Source organism: Schistocerca americana, chromosome 1, assembly GCF_021461395.2.
Source record: "Schistocerca americana isolate TAMUIC-IGC-003095 chromosome 1, iqSchAmer2.1, whole genome shotgun sequence".
Lineage (NCBI taxonomy): Eukaryota > Metazoa > Arthropoda > Insecta > Orthoptera > Acrididae > Schistocerca > Schistocerca americana.
Genome location: NC_060119.1, coordinates 347,927,213 through 347,944,347, shown reverse-complemented (window position 1 = coordinate 347,944,347; position 17,135 = coordinate 347,927,213). Strand labels below are relative to the sequence as shown.

Here is a 17,135-nt window from a genome sequence, read left to right as displayed (position 1 = left end):
ACTCGAGAGTACATTACCTTCTCGAAGATTTTTGAAAATGCTGTAAGCAAGGATACTGGCTGATAATTAATGACATCTGTGGTGTCCTCCTTTTTGTACAGAGGCCTGACAATGACATATTTTAACCTGCCTGGGAAAATACCTTGAGTTAGTGATGCATTACATATGTGACAGTTGTCATTACTCCACATTGTTTTAATATCTTATTAGAGACGTCATCTACTCCAACAGAACATTTATTTTTCAAAGATTTAATAATTTTACTTATTTCACAAAGGTTGTTAGGTGAAACTTGATCTGACTATTTTTCTTTTTTTTTTTTTTTTTTTTTTCTCCATAACAGACTCTTCCATGTACTGCCTGGCTTTTTCTTTTGAACTGTTCTCACCAATTTTTTCTCCTATACTTAAGAAATGGTTGTTAAATACATTATCTATTTGTGTACTGTGGGTTAGGATGGTCTCGTTCTCTTTAATAGTAATACTACCTACCCCAGTGGGTACTTTTCCTGTCTCCCTACTAACAACATTCCATATTGATTTGATTTTATTGATTAGTTGGTTGGTTGGTTTTGGGGAAGGAGACCAGACAGCGTGGTCATCGGTCTCATCGGATTGGGGAAGGATGGGGAAGGAAGTCGGCCGTGCCCTTTCAGAGGAACCATCCCGGCATTTGCCTGGAGCGATTTAGGGAAATCACGGAAAACCCAAATCAGGATGGCCGGACGCGGGATTGAACCGTCGTCCTCCCGAATGCGAGTCCAGTGTCTAACCACTGCGCCATTTGATTTTATTGCCAGAGTTGTTAATTTCTTCTCTAACATACATATTTCTTGATTTCCTTGCAACTTTTCTCAGTATGTTACAATAATTTTTATAGTGTAAAACTACTTCTTGCTGTCTCATACAATTTTCTTTTTCTTTATGAAGACACTTTAATACCTTTAGTAATCCAAGGTTTCTTTGAAAAGTGTGTGGTGTTACATTTAGTAATATTCTTTGGGAAACAATGCTCAAAAATGGATATAAATTTATCAAGAAATATGTTGCATTTATAATTAGCATTTGGCTCATTATATACATCTTTCCAATTAACATTTCTTAAGCTTTCTCTGAAGTGCTCTACAGATACTGGGTTGAATGACCTCACACTTTTACTTAATGGTTTCCAAACTGTACACCCTGTTAGGTTTTGTAAGTTAATCAGTTGTGCACCATGGTCTGACAATCCATTTACCACAGGGAAAGCATGTGTTTGTTTTACAGCATCTTTCTGTACAAATAAATTATCTATTAGTGTGCTACTGTCTTGAGCTAGTGTGTGTAGTAAATACTCATTTGGGCTTGTTTAAATATCTGCATTTGCCTATTGGCAATGTTTCTGCACTCGCCATTTTTCAACGGTATTTGGAATAGCTGACTGTGCAAGTACTAAACTGTTCAAACTATTTCGACAATATTGTAGAAGCAGGTCGTACACCTGAAGAACATATTCCAAATTTACGTGCTTTGTTTCATGTGATATCTGAACCAGGACTAAAGTGTAGACTGGACAAGTGTGATTTTTTTAAACCTAATTGCAGTATCTTGGTCATGTCATAAACAGTCAAGGTGTACATCCTCTTCAGTCACATTTGTTAGCTATACGAGACTTGCCAGTTCCTCACAATGTCAAAGAATTGCAGTCAGCTTTATGGAAAATGAGCTATTATATTCAGTTCATACTGAATGCTGCACAAATCGCAACTCCAGTGCATAGCTTGCGTTGCAAGAATGTCCCCTTTGTTTGGACAGATGAGTGCCAAGTAGATTTTCAAAAACTTAATGATGCATTGCTCAGTAATCAATGCTTAATTCACTTTGATCCTGAAAAACCAGTTGTATTGCAAGCTGACGCTTCCTCTTACGGAATCTATGCAGTGCTTTCGCACAGAACTGGTGATAAAGACAGACCTATCACTTTCACATCAAAAGTGTTACCCAAAGCTCAATGTAACTAGTCACAAATTGAAAAAGAGGGTTTGGCTATTGTGTATGGTGTCACCAAATTCCACCACTATTTGTATGGCAGAAAATTCTACTTAGTAACTGATCACAAGCCTTCACAGTCCTTGCTTCACCTGATGAAACTGTTTCCTGTACAAACTGACCAAAAATTGCAATGATGGGCTTTGTTATTGTCTCAATACCAGTACGAGACTGTGTACCATCCGAGAGTTTAACATGGTAATACAGACGCGCTTTCACGTCTTCCGATCGGCCCTGATACAGACTTTGACACTTCTGCTGCATCTTTTTGTACGTCGATGCTCAGGATTCTGAATTGCTTCAGTCTTTTCCACTGAACTATAGGAAAATAGCACAGGCCATGGAAGCTGATTCAGATTTGAACATTTTGCTCAATTATATTCACACATCTTGGCCTCACCCATTGAATAGCATAAAGAACTCTGTAGTGTGCCAATACTTTGCATGTCAGCATAGCCTCGCTGTACAGAAAGGTGTGATTCTTGTTCAGAATGACAGTGGACAGTCACGTGTGTTGATCCCTAAAGCTTTGCATAAAGAAGTATTGCAGTTACTTCACCAAGGACACGTGGGGATTGCTTGTACAAAATAGTTAGTGTGCAGACACAGTGTTTGGCAGGGTATGGATGCCAAAATAGAACAGATGACATTACAGTGTCACGCATGTGCGGAAAATCAATCCACTATGTCATAAAAATTCTTTGCTTGGCCTAAGTCGCACTTGCTTTGGCAACGTGTGAACATAGACTTTGCAGGACTTTTTCGAACACCAGTTGGTTGATTGTGATTGACTCATATCGCAAGTTTCCTTTTGCTGTGCCAATTAACTCTGCAACATCACATAGCACAGTTCAGGTGTTGTCATCGGTCTTTTGCCTACAAGGTTTACCTGAAGTACTAGTGTCAGACAACGGACCTCAGTTCACGTCAAATGAATTTGAAACATTCTGGGAACGCAACAGGATACAGCATCTAACTAGTGCACCATTCCATCCATAGTCAAACGGCGAAGTGGAACATTTTGTTAGAACGTTCAAGCAGCAGATGGCCAAACTTCACTCTGCACACCAGGGATCAAGCATTGCAAGTATTTCTTGCCTCATACCGTTGCACCCGCAAGATGGACCATCGCCAGTGAAATTGCTTCATGGCCACCGCTACTGGACACTGCTCCACCTACTCCACCCTCCTCAGCAACCGACACCAAAGGAAGGCCCCATGTATCGCTTCACACCACATGATATTTTCTTTTACAGGGTTTTTAGTGACAGCAGATGGTGGGTGCGAGGTGAGATAGTCTGTTGCCTTGGCAACTGCATGTATCTTCTTCCAGGTCCATACAGCTTGCAGTGCTGCCATCAAAATCAACTTTCCCTCTGTCATGTACACGACGATCTTCCAGCCTCTCTTCCCCCAGATTCACGAGTCCAGAGGGCAGCACAGTCACATAAGCAGCCTGAGGGTGTCGTCATGACACTGCGGGATGACCGCATGGAGATGGAGCGTCCACCTGCTCCGCCTCTTCTCGTCCTACTTATGGAGCTGGACCCACCCACACCGCAACAGTCATTGCCTTCTTTGTCTGGTCCATGGCAGCAGGAGGTGGACATGTACCCTTCTGGTCATTTTCCGGGAGACATTTCTGCCAGAGCGCTAGCCGGATGGCGGGGTACGGCTGGTAGCTTGACGTCCCCTGCAGCCACAGCTTCTGGCCCAACATCGCGCCCACACTCCTGCACCCGCCACCTCAGTTGCACTCCCTACGCGATGATGGTCCATCACTTTGGGGGGGGGGGGGGGGGGGGGGGAATGTTCTGGCATAACCACAAGCACTGGAACGAAAACGAAGAATGCAAGACCAGAGAAGGCGGTGAAATGAATTCAGCCAATGGTGCGCTGATTAGAACTGCACCACAACCGGGCAGTGCCCCCAAGCCGAAGTGAATATATTCACCACTCCTGCCCAACATTAGAGGACAGTATTAGTGCTGCCTAGCAGAGAGTGTTACGATATCAGATTGTAGTGATCCATATCCATTGCTTGGTTGAACATTGTGTGTAGCAAGGACTCAGATTTATGTTGCATGTCGCCCATCATTTGTGACACCTTTGTACATTAAAGTTAAGTATTATCAATCTGTTTTATAGAAATAAAACTACTAATGTTATTTGCTTGAACTGTTGTATAGTATTCTGAGAATGCAGCATCCCTTATGCACCCTATACGAGACGAGTGGGCAAGACCCAACATTAGCAACCTCCGATAGTTGCTTTCTGTTTTGCAGTACAGAACTGTAATCTTGCCAAATCTCAATTTTTTTTCTGTCATCAAATGAGTACCTAAATTTTGAGGTTTCTCGCACAGGGATCAAGCCGTTGCATCACCATGTTGATGCAATTGCAGATTTTCCGTGGCCGACCTTCGTTACAAAACTGCAAGCATTTCTAGGTAAAGTTGCATACTACCATATGTTTTTTACCAGATACATCCACAGTTGCTCAGTCACTGCACATGCTTTTTCATACAAATGTGCCTTTTTTCTGGTCCCCAATTTGTGATGGAGTGTGCACTTTGCTTAAATCTAAGCTGCAATCTGCCCTGTGTCAGCCCACTTTCAGCAGGTCAGCATCTCGTGTTGGCTACAGAGGCCTCTCAGCATTGTCTTGGTGCAGTGTTGTCGCACAAATATACGGACTGGTCTGAATGGCCCATTGCTTACACTTCTTTAAGACTTTAACTCCCACTCAGCAGTGGTATTCTCAGATTGAACAGGAGGCTTTAGAGACTGGGTTCCCCCTTAAGAAATTTCACGTCTTGTTGTGAGGTTCTGAGTTTCATTTACTCACAGATCACAAGCCATTCCTTGTTCTTTTTAACCCTTCGGTTTCCACACCGAACAAGGCAGAGTACCATTTGCAGCAGTGTGCTATCTTCATCTCCCATTATCATTATCAGATCCAATATTGGCCAACAGCATAACACACCAACGCCGATGCCTTATCTCGCCTTCCGATCGCCCAGACACGGCATTTGATCAAAATGAGTTGCTTTGTTTCTATTTAGATGAGAGCATTGCCACCGCCTTGGATCCTGTACTTTGTTGGGTCCTCTCTTCTGTGCAGAATGGTTGGTCGGTAAAAATCCCGAGCCATTCCTCAGATCCCTTGCATAATTTCTTCCCATCAGGCACCGGCTTCCTGTGTTTGTTAGGGTTATTTTGCTAGCTATGGAGGAGGATGCTCCCTGTTTTAAGATTTCCACTTCCTTACACCATAATATACTGGGGCTTCTGTATATTGGTCACTGGGTGACCTCTCGCACCAAAACTTTGGCCCTTCGGCATACGTGTTGGCCAGACATAGACGAAGATTTTATGTGGTTTATCGCCGCATGCACTCACTGTGTTTAGCAACTGGTGGCCCCACCCAAGGGAGTGTCTACACGTCAATTTTGCCGGGCCCTTCCTAAATCAGTATTGGCTCACTGTAGTGGATGCCTGTTCCAAGATTTTTGCAATTGAGGGATTATGTATACAGTGGTTACCAATAATGACCCCCAGTTTGTTAATTGAAGATTTGCATGTTTTTGTCAGGCTAATGGTGTTCGCCATCTCACAGCTACTCCAATTCACACTCAATCTACTGGCAAGGGTGAACACTTGGTTCAAATATTTAAAAATCAAATGTGGAAGTCGTATCTGGCAGGTCTCCTGAAGCTGCATTAAAAAGTTTTTTGAGCCCATACCTTTTCACTCAAGTGGGGGCAAGGGCCCAATGGAGCTGCTACATGGACACCAACTACTGAACCACCTTCACCTGCCGCATCTGACGCTGCATCCACCAGCGCCACCAGCTTCACGACAGTTCCAGCCAAGTGTGCCTGTCTGGGCTCGTGGCTTTGGCTGCTGACCAAACTAGGTTCCTGCCATTTCTGAGCGTTGCCGAGGCTGGCGCCTGTGTGTCACCTGCACTCCTGATGGGTAAAAGTCCCATCACTTTGACCAGCTGTGGCCACGCCAGATAGGGCCTGTTCTGGGGGGGCCCCACCACCTCGCAAACCCCTGCCACAGCTGATGCCTGTTCCTGTGTCGCAGACAGACCGGTTCATGCCACAGAGGGGGTCGGTGTCTGGCTGACTGCTGCTGGGGTTCACACTTCAGCACCCACTCTTCGACTGCCGTCATGGTTGCAGCCCAAGCTGCACCAGTTGCTGCAGCCATCACCGCTGTTGTTGCTGGGTCCTGTGCGGGTGTCATCTCCGATTCCCCTGCTGACACCTGTGACACCAGTCCCTGGCCTCGGTGAGGATGATGCAATGCAGGCACTGTCCCTGGTCCTGCCCTACAGCCTCTCATGAGAGGGGAGACATTGCGCCAACCCAACCCCTAATCACTTCCACCCCTACTCGTCAGTGACTGTCCGCCACATGCTGCAGCACCTGGCAGCTGCCTTTGTCATACGATGAAATGGCCATCAGCACAGTCATTGGTGTTTTCTGTAAACATAATCTCAGTGGTACGTTGTGACATTAGTGATTTTCTTTTCCATCCACAGTATCAGTAATTTTTCAGTACCAGTGCTTCTTTTTTTCCATAGTGTTTTACACACACAAAACACTATATGTATGCAATATATGTATGTATGTGACTTTCCCACCCTCTAGATGGGAGGACACATGTACCTTCACACGACACATGCGATTTCAGAGACAGTGCATCCGTACAGTTCACAGGCCTACTTGTAGCGGCTACCAGGGTTGGCCCCCTCATGCACTATGAAACAGCATTATTTAAGATATCACAAATGAGTGCTCAGCCTATCCTTTACATTGTGTTACTGTTGTCTAGTCAATGCGTTCAGTGCTACACCCAACCTGCACCTTACGTGTTGCTCTATAAAGAACTATGGGGTCAATGGAGGCATCCGATCCCACCCGTTGGCTTTGACCCGTGATGTAAGGGTGTTGTGGCGTGTGACGTCATGATGGTGTGGAGTTTAATTTACGAATGTGTTATGCTTATAGATGTTGTCTTTATGCGATTGGTGGTGTCCTCTGGTGGTGTGTGTATGGTCTGTGTGTCATGTGAACTGGGTTCATTTGGGTGTCAGTGCTTGAAGTGTGCATTTATCGGTCGTGACTGTTATAGAAGAATGGAAATTGGTTTCAGTGAGTGGTGAATTAAGTTTCCGTTGTGTTTATGTTATTGTTGTGTCATTTTATGTTATTGGTTTGCTGTTTTTTGCACGGTAAGTCATTTAATTCAATTTTTTGGCTTCTTTTATGGGTGTGAATATGACTTCTAAGTTTAATAGTGCGCATCTGCGGGCTGAAATGTTGTCCGTCATTAAGTTTCCGCAACTTTTTGGGCTTGTGGCAGAGATAGTGAAATGCAGTAAGCAGTCATTTCTTTGGGTCTATTGTTCGCGTGTTATGATGTTCAGTGGGGTTTTTGCGTGTTGTTGGGTCGGTGTTATTTACTGCATGTGTTAGTGGTTGATGTTTTGGTATTGGCACTTCTCGTTGATTTATGTATCTTAGGGGAAGTACTCAATTTCAAATTTTTTTTTTTTCATCAGTTGTATTTGAGCTACATAGATCATGGGAAGTGACCGATTCCAATTTGTCGTCATAACTATGTGTGTTTTGGTATTGTGAGCTGTTGATAGGTCACAACGCAAGTGTCCTATTCCAATTTTTTGTTGTTTTAAGTGTTGGTTTTGTGGTATTGATAGCTGCAGTGTGATTATAATATCTGGAGTAGTTGGATTTTATTTTGCAGTATTAACAATTGCGGTTGAGCTATGTAGTTGAAGGGAAGAGACTAATTCCTGTCGATATTGTAAGTGTAGCGGAATTTGGGGATTTTGTGGTGTTTTTATGTCGTCGTTTTGTGTGGTTTGGAATTATGTGTGTCTATATGTGTTCATGATCCTGTTAGTTTGATTATATTTTTGGAGGGAGATATGTGTGTTGGTCTTATATGTATTTTCGAGTTTGTTGTCATGTTTATGACGTCATAGGTGCCATATTGGAGACCTTTAGAATGGTCGTTTCCGCCATATTGGTGATGTCATGGGTCAAAGCAGACGGGTGGAATCGGATGCATATGTAATCCCAAACTATGGTCTGTATATTGTGTTTGTTCCTGTTATAAAAACTTATCTTGTAGCATCTGTCAATGAAGTTTCTTGATCACCTCCATAATGCTCTTGCGAATATGAGAAAAGAGGAGTAGTTAAGTCTTACAGACATGAAGAACTGTCACATACTGACAACGTAATGACTTGCAATTTGTTATGCTTAAGGCTGTTGGAAGCCGCCAAGCACTACAAGATGGGAAGTCAGAGACACAATGCAAAGAACAGGCAAAAATGGTAACTTTTAAGTTAGTGGGGCTAAACACTAACACTAGAGCCCTGCAAAATGCAGATGCTCTGGACAGCTGTCCCAGGGGAGTTAAGTTTCATGTCAGAGAATTAACTGGTAACTCCAGTCACCACCTGAACACTGTAGTAAGGCATCACACTAGAAGATGGCCACAAAAAGGCAAGTCTTACCAGAGGCAGCAAGCTTAATACTTGCTCCGACAAACTACAACGTCAGTGGGTATAGACAAGTTAAGAGTGCTACTATAGCTCTCCCCACTCACAAAAGACTGGGGGCAGGGCCAAGTTACGTAGAACACTGTTGTTGCTGGCCATAATAGGAGTGTCAATGACCTACAGCTTTCTGCTGAATGGTATTCTTGACAAACTTAGGGGTTTGTTAATGTAAAGTCCAGAAGCAACCTTATCTACAGAATAGGAGAAGGGGAGGAATCTAAATGTGGTTGGCTAGAGAGACCTCGGAGGTGCAGAGCGACTCATCTGGTTGACTGAAAGTTGGTAATTGCTGGTGGATTGGTGAGTCAACTACAGGAAGGGAGAAGTAGTGTGCCACCACAATTCTTTAAAAATGCATGTTTTTGTATTTAGAGGAGTTTGCAGTCAGATCTTTGGGTGCCGACACCATGTCATTCTTGGCCAGCCTTGGTAAGCTATAACGTCTATTTTTCTCACTTGGAGTGATGATCTCAAGTTTGTACATAACATGCTGTTACTGTTACTGCCCACCCCCCAAGGATACAGATACTGACTCCTGTCGTGCAACCAAGGGTCTCCTTTGCTTTTTCTAATGTTTGGAACTAGCCCTCAGTCTAGTAGTTAGTTTGATCACTAATAAATAGTGTTAATCAGACCCCTGAATTCCATGAGTCTCCCATTACAAGAATCCTGTCAAGTACCAGAATAAGTGTCTCTCATAGATGTCCTGTGACAGAGTTTAGCACTAATCCAAGTCGTCAATCTGCCTAGCTAGGAATTTGTCTTTCTGCATTTGCTCCTCACCATTTGGAAATTGCAGACTGACCCAAACCCTATCTTCCCTCTATCCTGTGCTATGACATGGCACAGCACATACTCTCTAGCACTTTCCCAAATTAGATTACCATTTCTGTGATGTTATATCCATTACACTGGCTGAATAAGACGTGTTTACAGGATATACAGCCATAGAAGTCTCCCTTGTGCTAGATGGTCAAGTTGCCATCCTTGCAACCCAAATAGGGTAAACCGCAAATTGTGATTCCACCCAACTGCTTTGATCCATGACGTCACTGTGTTACGTTGTGTGAAGTCATGGTGATGTGGTGTTTATGAGTTGCATCATGTTTGGTAGTGTCTCCTGTATCTGATGTTTTTATGTTTCAAATTTGTTAGTTAGCATGTTAGCCAGTGGCATGAAGGCGTTAGGTTGTTATTGAAAGAGTTTGTTGCGGTTTGCTAGTGAGGCACTTCAATTTTGCTGGTGGATACATGTTTGTGTTTGGAATTATTAGTGCCATGAGTTTCTTACGGTCAGAGATTTATTTATTTTTGTCTGTCATGGATGTGATAAAAATTTGCAAATAGGTTGTTACTTGTTGCAGAGGGTAAAGATACGATGTCTATTATCAATGTCCTACAGTTTTTTGGCTGATTTCAGATGATGTTTTGTCTTTTAGGTTTTGTGTGTGTGTGTGTGTGTGTGTGTGTGTGTGTGTGTGTGTGTGTGTGTGTGGACAAGGTTGGGCAGCCTAGATCTGTGTGACAGTGGCTTTGGTTGACGAGCATGTTTCCATGGTTTTCTTTCTTTTTTGTTGAAATACGTATGGATGTGTGTTAGTGTTTGCAGTTGCTTGTGTATATCAATACTGGTAATGATGCAAGTTTTCATGAAGTTTGGGGTTTTTCTTGTTAGTTTTTGGTAACTGTGTTGGGTTGTGGTTGACAGGTACTGTTGGTTAAGTTACATTTTTGTATATTTTGGTTTGTTGTATTGTGGACTTTGTTTTAGACAGATAGAGTAACTGGAGGCCAAAATGACAAATTTGACAATATAAGTGTGTTGTTTTAGCTACCACAAAGGTCAAGTGAAATCTGCAATATTGGGTTTGGAGTTGTTTGTGGGTTCATGGTATTGAGGGCACTACACAGGTGAAGTGAAACTTGTGATCATGGTTGCCATTTTGTATGTGCTTGAAATAGGATCGTCCAGCCATTTTGATGATATCACAGGTCAAGGAGATGCGTGGAATTGCAACTTTCATTTTTGCCCCTATTGTCTGTCAGGTTTCACCATACATATTTATTTGTAGTCACGGAATAAATGAGCAGCATAACCAGTGAGGAATTTATTTAATATTCGCCTTTATATAAGATTGTGGACACTATCACAGTTGGTTAAATTGTTTCCTCTGCCAGTGTGAGTCAGTGCCTTGAATTTGGCATTTTGGAATTATTTACTTTCTGTTCTCACAGTCTGCAGCTGGCTCAAATGAACTAACACTCCAAAGAAATTTTGTTGGAGGTGAAAATAACTCAAGCCACTCAGCAGCAGCCACTGCCAAAGAAAATGTATTTTGTTAGTGAGAAATAATTTAAAATCTTTACTGCACCTGACTGCATATTCTTCTACAGTCTTTGAGATTATGAAGGAGGCCATCTCGAACATCACACAAGAGAATCGTCACAACAAGGAGGAATGCAGTTAGCAGATACTGCAAAATCTTGTACAAGTGTAAAGTGATCAGTGTTCAATGTTTTGTCAACAGATATGATACTTGCAATGTCAGGTAGTCAAACTGGTGAAAAAATATGGACTTATCATTTCACCTGAAAACAAAGCAAAAGCCACCAGTTTGATTCCCTAATGACAAAATTGAAGCTATCAAATACTTTCTTGTCTAGGGTAGGCAGGATAAAGCACCATGTGGGGTAAAAACCCACACCAAGTTTTTGAATTAATTGTCAGTGATTCAGGAGTTGTCCAACAAGTGGCATATTTGCCTTATTATAACTTACTGTTCCATTAAAGTTCATCCTGGGTCGGTCGTTCCAGAGATGAGAAAATGTGGCAAGACCATATTTTCCTATTTACATGTAACTTTTCTGATATTTCACTTAAAACATTGTGTACGGTATCATTTGGAAAGAAGAATCACAAAGAACTTATTGACACTCCTGCATTTAAATTTCACTTTCAAATGGAAATAATTGTTGCAGTTGGTCCCAAAGATAAACATGGGATATTTGCCAGAATATGGCGAAATGGAGCAAGTCCTCAGAGTATTTTGGGGTTAACACCCATAGCCCCAGTAACATGACAAATGTTCCAATAATAACCCTGCCCCCTCCCCCAAAAGATGACATTCAACCCACACTATATAAGATTATCTCACTTAAAGATATAATTCTGCTACCAAAAAACAAAAATATTCAGGTAAAGTGAAGGAGTACCTGAAGAAAAGGTACAGGAGCCTAGGACTTCCAGCTTCCAGCTTTTTGTTGCTGAGGTAATTTCGTTATACCAGGAGGAAGGCTTTGAAGGTGAATTTTTCCAGGAGCCTACAAATTTATTGCGACAGAGGAAGGGTTGTTGACAATGTGATACTGAAACTGTCGAAACCCACAGGGATGAATGCTTCATGCTTCCATAATGCAATAACTTATTCAGATGACTCAACAAAGTAGGCCTACACTATTTACTAGGTACTTAGATAGCTTAGCATCAGTCGCTGAACTCTTTCAGGTTACCTTACCAATCCTCCTTTTGTGGAAAAAAAAGTATTATTTTGTACAGCTATTTTTTAAGCAATATGTTCAAATTTGCGAGATATTTAAGTTCAATATTGTGTTGAGTAACTTGGCTACAATTGAACGACATCACAAAGGGATATTTCAAGTGGTTTTTCTTTAACGCAACGATCCTTTTGTAATCCATATTTATCCTAAATGGGGCAAGACCTGCGGTGCTTTAACATGCAATTTTTCTTTTTTTGCCTAATCGTAAATTTCTCTGGAATTAATAATAAGGTAGAGCTGAAATCTTGATGGGTTATAGATAACATCACAATCTATGCCTTCAGTTTGAAATTGTGGGAAAAATCTACACATCATTGACCATAATGTTAGAAAAATTGAAAATTGTAGGACTTTACCCCCACTTATCCTGTAAGTGGACACAATACAATATATACGTGCAAAAAGTTCAACACTTTACCCGTACAGACGCAGTTGGTTTCACTGGATATTTTCAAAACTAAAACCAATGTGTGGATGAAGGAAAATACCTTTTATGGTATAGAAGACTTTCAGAATAGTTGTAAAGATGATCTAATTTACTAATTAAGGTTCAAATGGCTCTGAGCACTATGGGACTTAACTTCTAAGGTCATCAGTCCCCTAGAACTTAGAACTACTTAAACCTAACTAACCTAAGGACATCACACACATCCATGCCCGAGGCAGGATTCGAACCTGCGACCGTAGTGGTCGCGCGGTTCCAGACTAGCACCTAGAACCGCGCGGTCGATAAATTAAGGCTTACTGTCATGTATAGATATGGATGTAGCAGCAGCTATAAGCTAATAGGGTACAACACTGCTATATTTTCACCATGTAATATTTTGCTATGTAATAATAATAATAATAATAATAATAATAATAATGTCGTGTGACTACGCCCCATGTAAAACATAATGTACAAACAGCTGTGATTTTTCTGACGACATCGATTGCATGTTAATGCTGAAAGATGGATTTTTTAAAAAAATCACAAACACCTATTGTCTTGTTGAAATAATAAAACAATAAATGTTTAGCAACATCTCTATTAGAGATTCAAAATTTAATTTCTGATGATTTATATTAGACTGAAAACATAAGGCATTTTATTTTGGCAAGTTTTTTAACATAGGATGCAATATGTTATGCAAGTCACAGTATTTTCCAAACTTACAAAATGCAGTACTAGTAACTGTATCACTTGTCATGAAGTAAGGTTAACACTGACTGCAGAAGAACTGGACATCTGCCTGCATCATCTATAACAAAACATTTTCCACATTGTTGTTTGTAATCAAAATATTCTGTAAGGTGGAACACTGTGACAGTTGGGCATTCTTATCATCACCAACTATTATGAGTAAAATTAAGTAGCAACAAATAAAAATTTTATGTCCCTGAACAGATGAACTATTTATCCTTGACTGAGGCAAAAACCAAAGCGCTATGTCTTCTTGCCATTAATTAAGAGTGAAATAAAAGTACTTCAAATATAGCATTAAAATGTACACAGCCCTACTCACATCTGAGAACTTCAAGTAAATTATTGTAAGTACCTTGTCTGCTTATCTGATGTGTTAGTGGGCACTACTTCACTCAGCCCATAATACATGGATTAAAAAAAAAATTCTGCCACAATTTAGCATACAGTATAGTTAACGAGTTACAGTCTATCTTAAGCATTCACATATAATGCGAAATGTATGATGAAACTTTCCTACATGCATTCAGTTAAGCACCATGCAAATTTTGAGACGTTCACAGAAGAAGGGCCCAGAGATTTAAAAATATATGAAATTGTACCCAAGTACTTCGTGTCGTGAAACAACATAAACAACTAGATTTCTCGAAAAAGGCTATTAGATTTCTAGAAAAAGGCTACAATCACTATTCGCAAATACAACATAAAAGCAACTACAAGCACTTTAAGGTCAGGATTCCAATCTGAAGTCAGCAGTACGTAACAATAACGAGATCTATGTGATTTTTTCTAGCAGGATATGGTCCGTTCCTATCACTTTGCAGTGCTTTATAAATGTTTCGTCTAAAAAACATTGTTATTTCTGAGCTACGAGGCTTAATTCAATACAACTATGAGCCTGTATTTAAAAACAGTGTCTATAGGCCAACTTAGGTACAAGATATTACGACTTTAGATTTAAAACTACAGAAATGCAAACAAGTTAGTCGTCTGCTGTGCACTCATAAGAAAAGGTAAATTTAGGAAGTGTTTTAATATTTTTACGTTACTTTTGCGTTGAGGACTGCAAAACCAGGCGATATAGAAATAAACAGTGAAGCCCAACGAAGTTGTCATCCATCAAACCACCGTAAAGCCCAATAAATAAACACATGCCCCTCTGATGACAGATTTTCAAATCATCAAAGATGTTCATGAAAGGAGAGATTATAGCTTCGACCATATCTATGGTCGAAGGATTGTAGCGTTACCTCACCATCGTTGAAGGCTTAAGGCGGGTCTCCAAATGCAACAATAGTAACGTCACCCGTAGTGTCATTGTAGTTGCATTTGGATACAACCAGATTCCTGTAGTGTTCATCGAGTGGCAGCACCTTTAGTTATGCCACTAAAAGTTAGAATCACTTTAACTCTTTAAGTAACTCTTGTAAATGTATACACCAGCGGTAAACAACTCGAATTACAAAAAGGTTTAAAATCGTGAAGTCATTTTCATTCCTCCATCACCGATTAGCGTCCTTCAACTGCCAATTTGCGACAGAATTTCGTATTCACGTCACCTTATTCTGGTTTTTGTGATTGTGTGTGCTTTGGGCTACCAAAATACGTCTCACAGCTGGTCGTTAGTAAAAATTGCGCAGTTTATTGAATGGTTCAGTGAGAGGCCTTTTTTGCGAGATCACAAAAACGAGTGCTACGTGGACAAAAAATACATTTATTACATCTACATCTATATCTATATTCTGCAAACCATCGTGAGTTGCATGGCATTGGGTACGTCCCATTGTAACAATTATTAGGGCTTTTTCCTGTTCCATTCACGTACGGAGCACGAAAAAAGTGATTCTTTCAATGCCTTTGTGCTTACAGTAATTATTTTAATCATATCTGCACGATCCCTATGTGAGAGATATGTACAGAGCTGTGTTATATTCCTTCAGTAATCCTTGTAAGCCAGTTCTTGAAACTTTGTTAACAGACTTTAGCGGGATAGTTTACTCCTATCTTCGAGTGTTTTTCAGTTCAGTTCTTTCAGTATCTCTGTGACACTCTCCCACGGACTAAGCAAACCTGTGACCATTGCTGCTGCCCTTCCCTGTATACGTTCAATATCCTCTGTTATGCCTAGTGTGCTCCGGGTCCCACACACTTGAACAATGTTGCACAAGTGATTTGTAAGCAACCTCCTTTGCAGATTGGTTGCACTTTCTCAGTATTGTACTAATAAACCAAAGTCTGCCACCTTCTTTACCCACGACTGAACCTACGCGGTCATTCCATTTCGTATCCCTACGACGGATTACACCCAGGTTCCTGTATGAGCTGGCCAGTTCTAATAGTGACTCATTGATATTATAGTCATAGAATAATATGTTTTTTCTTTTTGTGAAGTGCAAACTTTTACATTCCTGGATATTTACAGCAAGTTTCCAATCTCACTTTGAAATCTTATCAAGATCTGACTCATTATTTATGCAGTTTCTTTCAGATAGTAATCATTATAGATGACTGCATCGTCTGCAAAAAAACTGATTTTACTATTAATATTATCTGCAAGATCACTTACATATAACATGAACTGCAAAGCGCCCAACACACTTCCCAGGGGCGCATCCAAAGTTTCTTTTACATCTGACAATGACCATCCATCCAAGGTAACATGTTGCCTCCTTCCAATCAAAAAGACCTCAGTCCAGTCACAAATTTCACTTTATGTTCCATATGATCGTTGTTTTGACAGTAAGCGTAGGTGTGGTACTATGAATGCTTTTCAGAAATTAAGAGGTACAGCATCTACCTGTTTACCTTGATCCAAAGCTTTCAGTATGTCATGCGTAGAAAGTGCGGGTTTGGTTCCACGTGATGGATGTTTTCGAAATCCATGATGGCTGGTATTGAGGAGGTCATTCTATTCAAGGTATCTCATTATGTCTTTACTCAGAATATGTTCTAAGACTATACAACAAATCGCTGTCAAGGATATTAGATGGTAGTTCTACATCTACATCTACATTTATACTCCGCAAGCCACCCAACGGTGTGTGGCGGAGGGCACTTTACGTGCCACTGTCATTACCTCCCTTTCCTGTTCCAGTCGCGTATGGTTCGCGGGAAGAATGACTGTCTGAAAGCCTCCATGCGCGCTCTAATCTCTCTAATTGTACATTCGTGATCTCCTCGGGAGGTATAAGTAGGGGGAAGCAATATATTCGATACCTCATCCAGAAACGCACCCTCTCGAAACCTGGCGAGCAAGCTACACAGCGATGCAGAGCGCCTCTCTTGCAGAGTCTGCCACTTGAGTTTATTAAACATCTCCGTAACGCTATCACAGTTACCAAATAACCCTGTGACGAAACGCGCCGCTCTTCTTTGGATCTTCTCTATCTCCTCCGTCAGACCGATCTGGTACGGATACCACACTGATGAGCAATACTCAAGTATAGGTCGAACGAGTGTTTTGTAAGCCACCTCCTTTGTTGATGGACTACATTTTCTAAGCACTCTCCCAATGAATCTCAACCTGGTACCCGCCTTACCAACAATTAATTTTATATGATCATTCAACTTCAAATCGTTCCGCACGCATACTCCCAGATATTTTACAGAAGTAACTGCTACCAGTGTTTGTTCCGCTATCATATAATCATACAATAAAGGATCCTTCTTTCTATGTATTCGCAATACATTACATTTGTCTATGTTAAGGGTCAGTTGCCACTCCCTGCACCAAGTGCCTATCTGCTGCAGATCTTCCTGCATTT

The 17,135-nt window shown here is 41.1% G+C and overlaps 1 protein-coding gene across 1 annotated transcript in view; it reads right to left on the bottom strand.

Moving 5' to 3' along the window:
- Window positions 1–14,528, bottom strand: part of LOC124622611 (oxysterol-binding protein-related protein 1-like) — a 170,642-nt gene extending 156,114 nt beyond the window's left edge. Inside the window, exons 1-2 of the mRNA XM_047148377.1 lie at window positions 14,421–14,528; window positions 13,345–13,429 (exon numbers count right to left, since the gene is read on the bottom strand). The gene's annotated coding sequence lies outside the window, so the exon portion shown is untranslated. The remainder of the gene's footprint in view (window positions 1–13,344; window positions 13,430–14,420) is intronic.
- Between the last annotated feature and the right edge of the window lie 2,607 nt (window positions 14,529–17,135).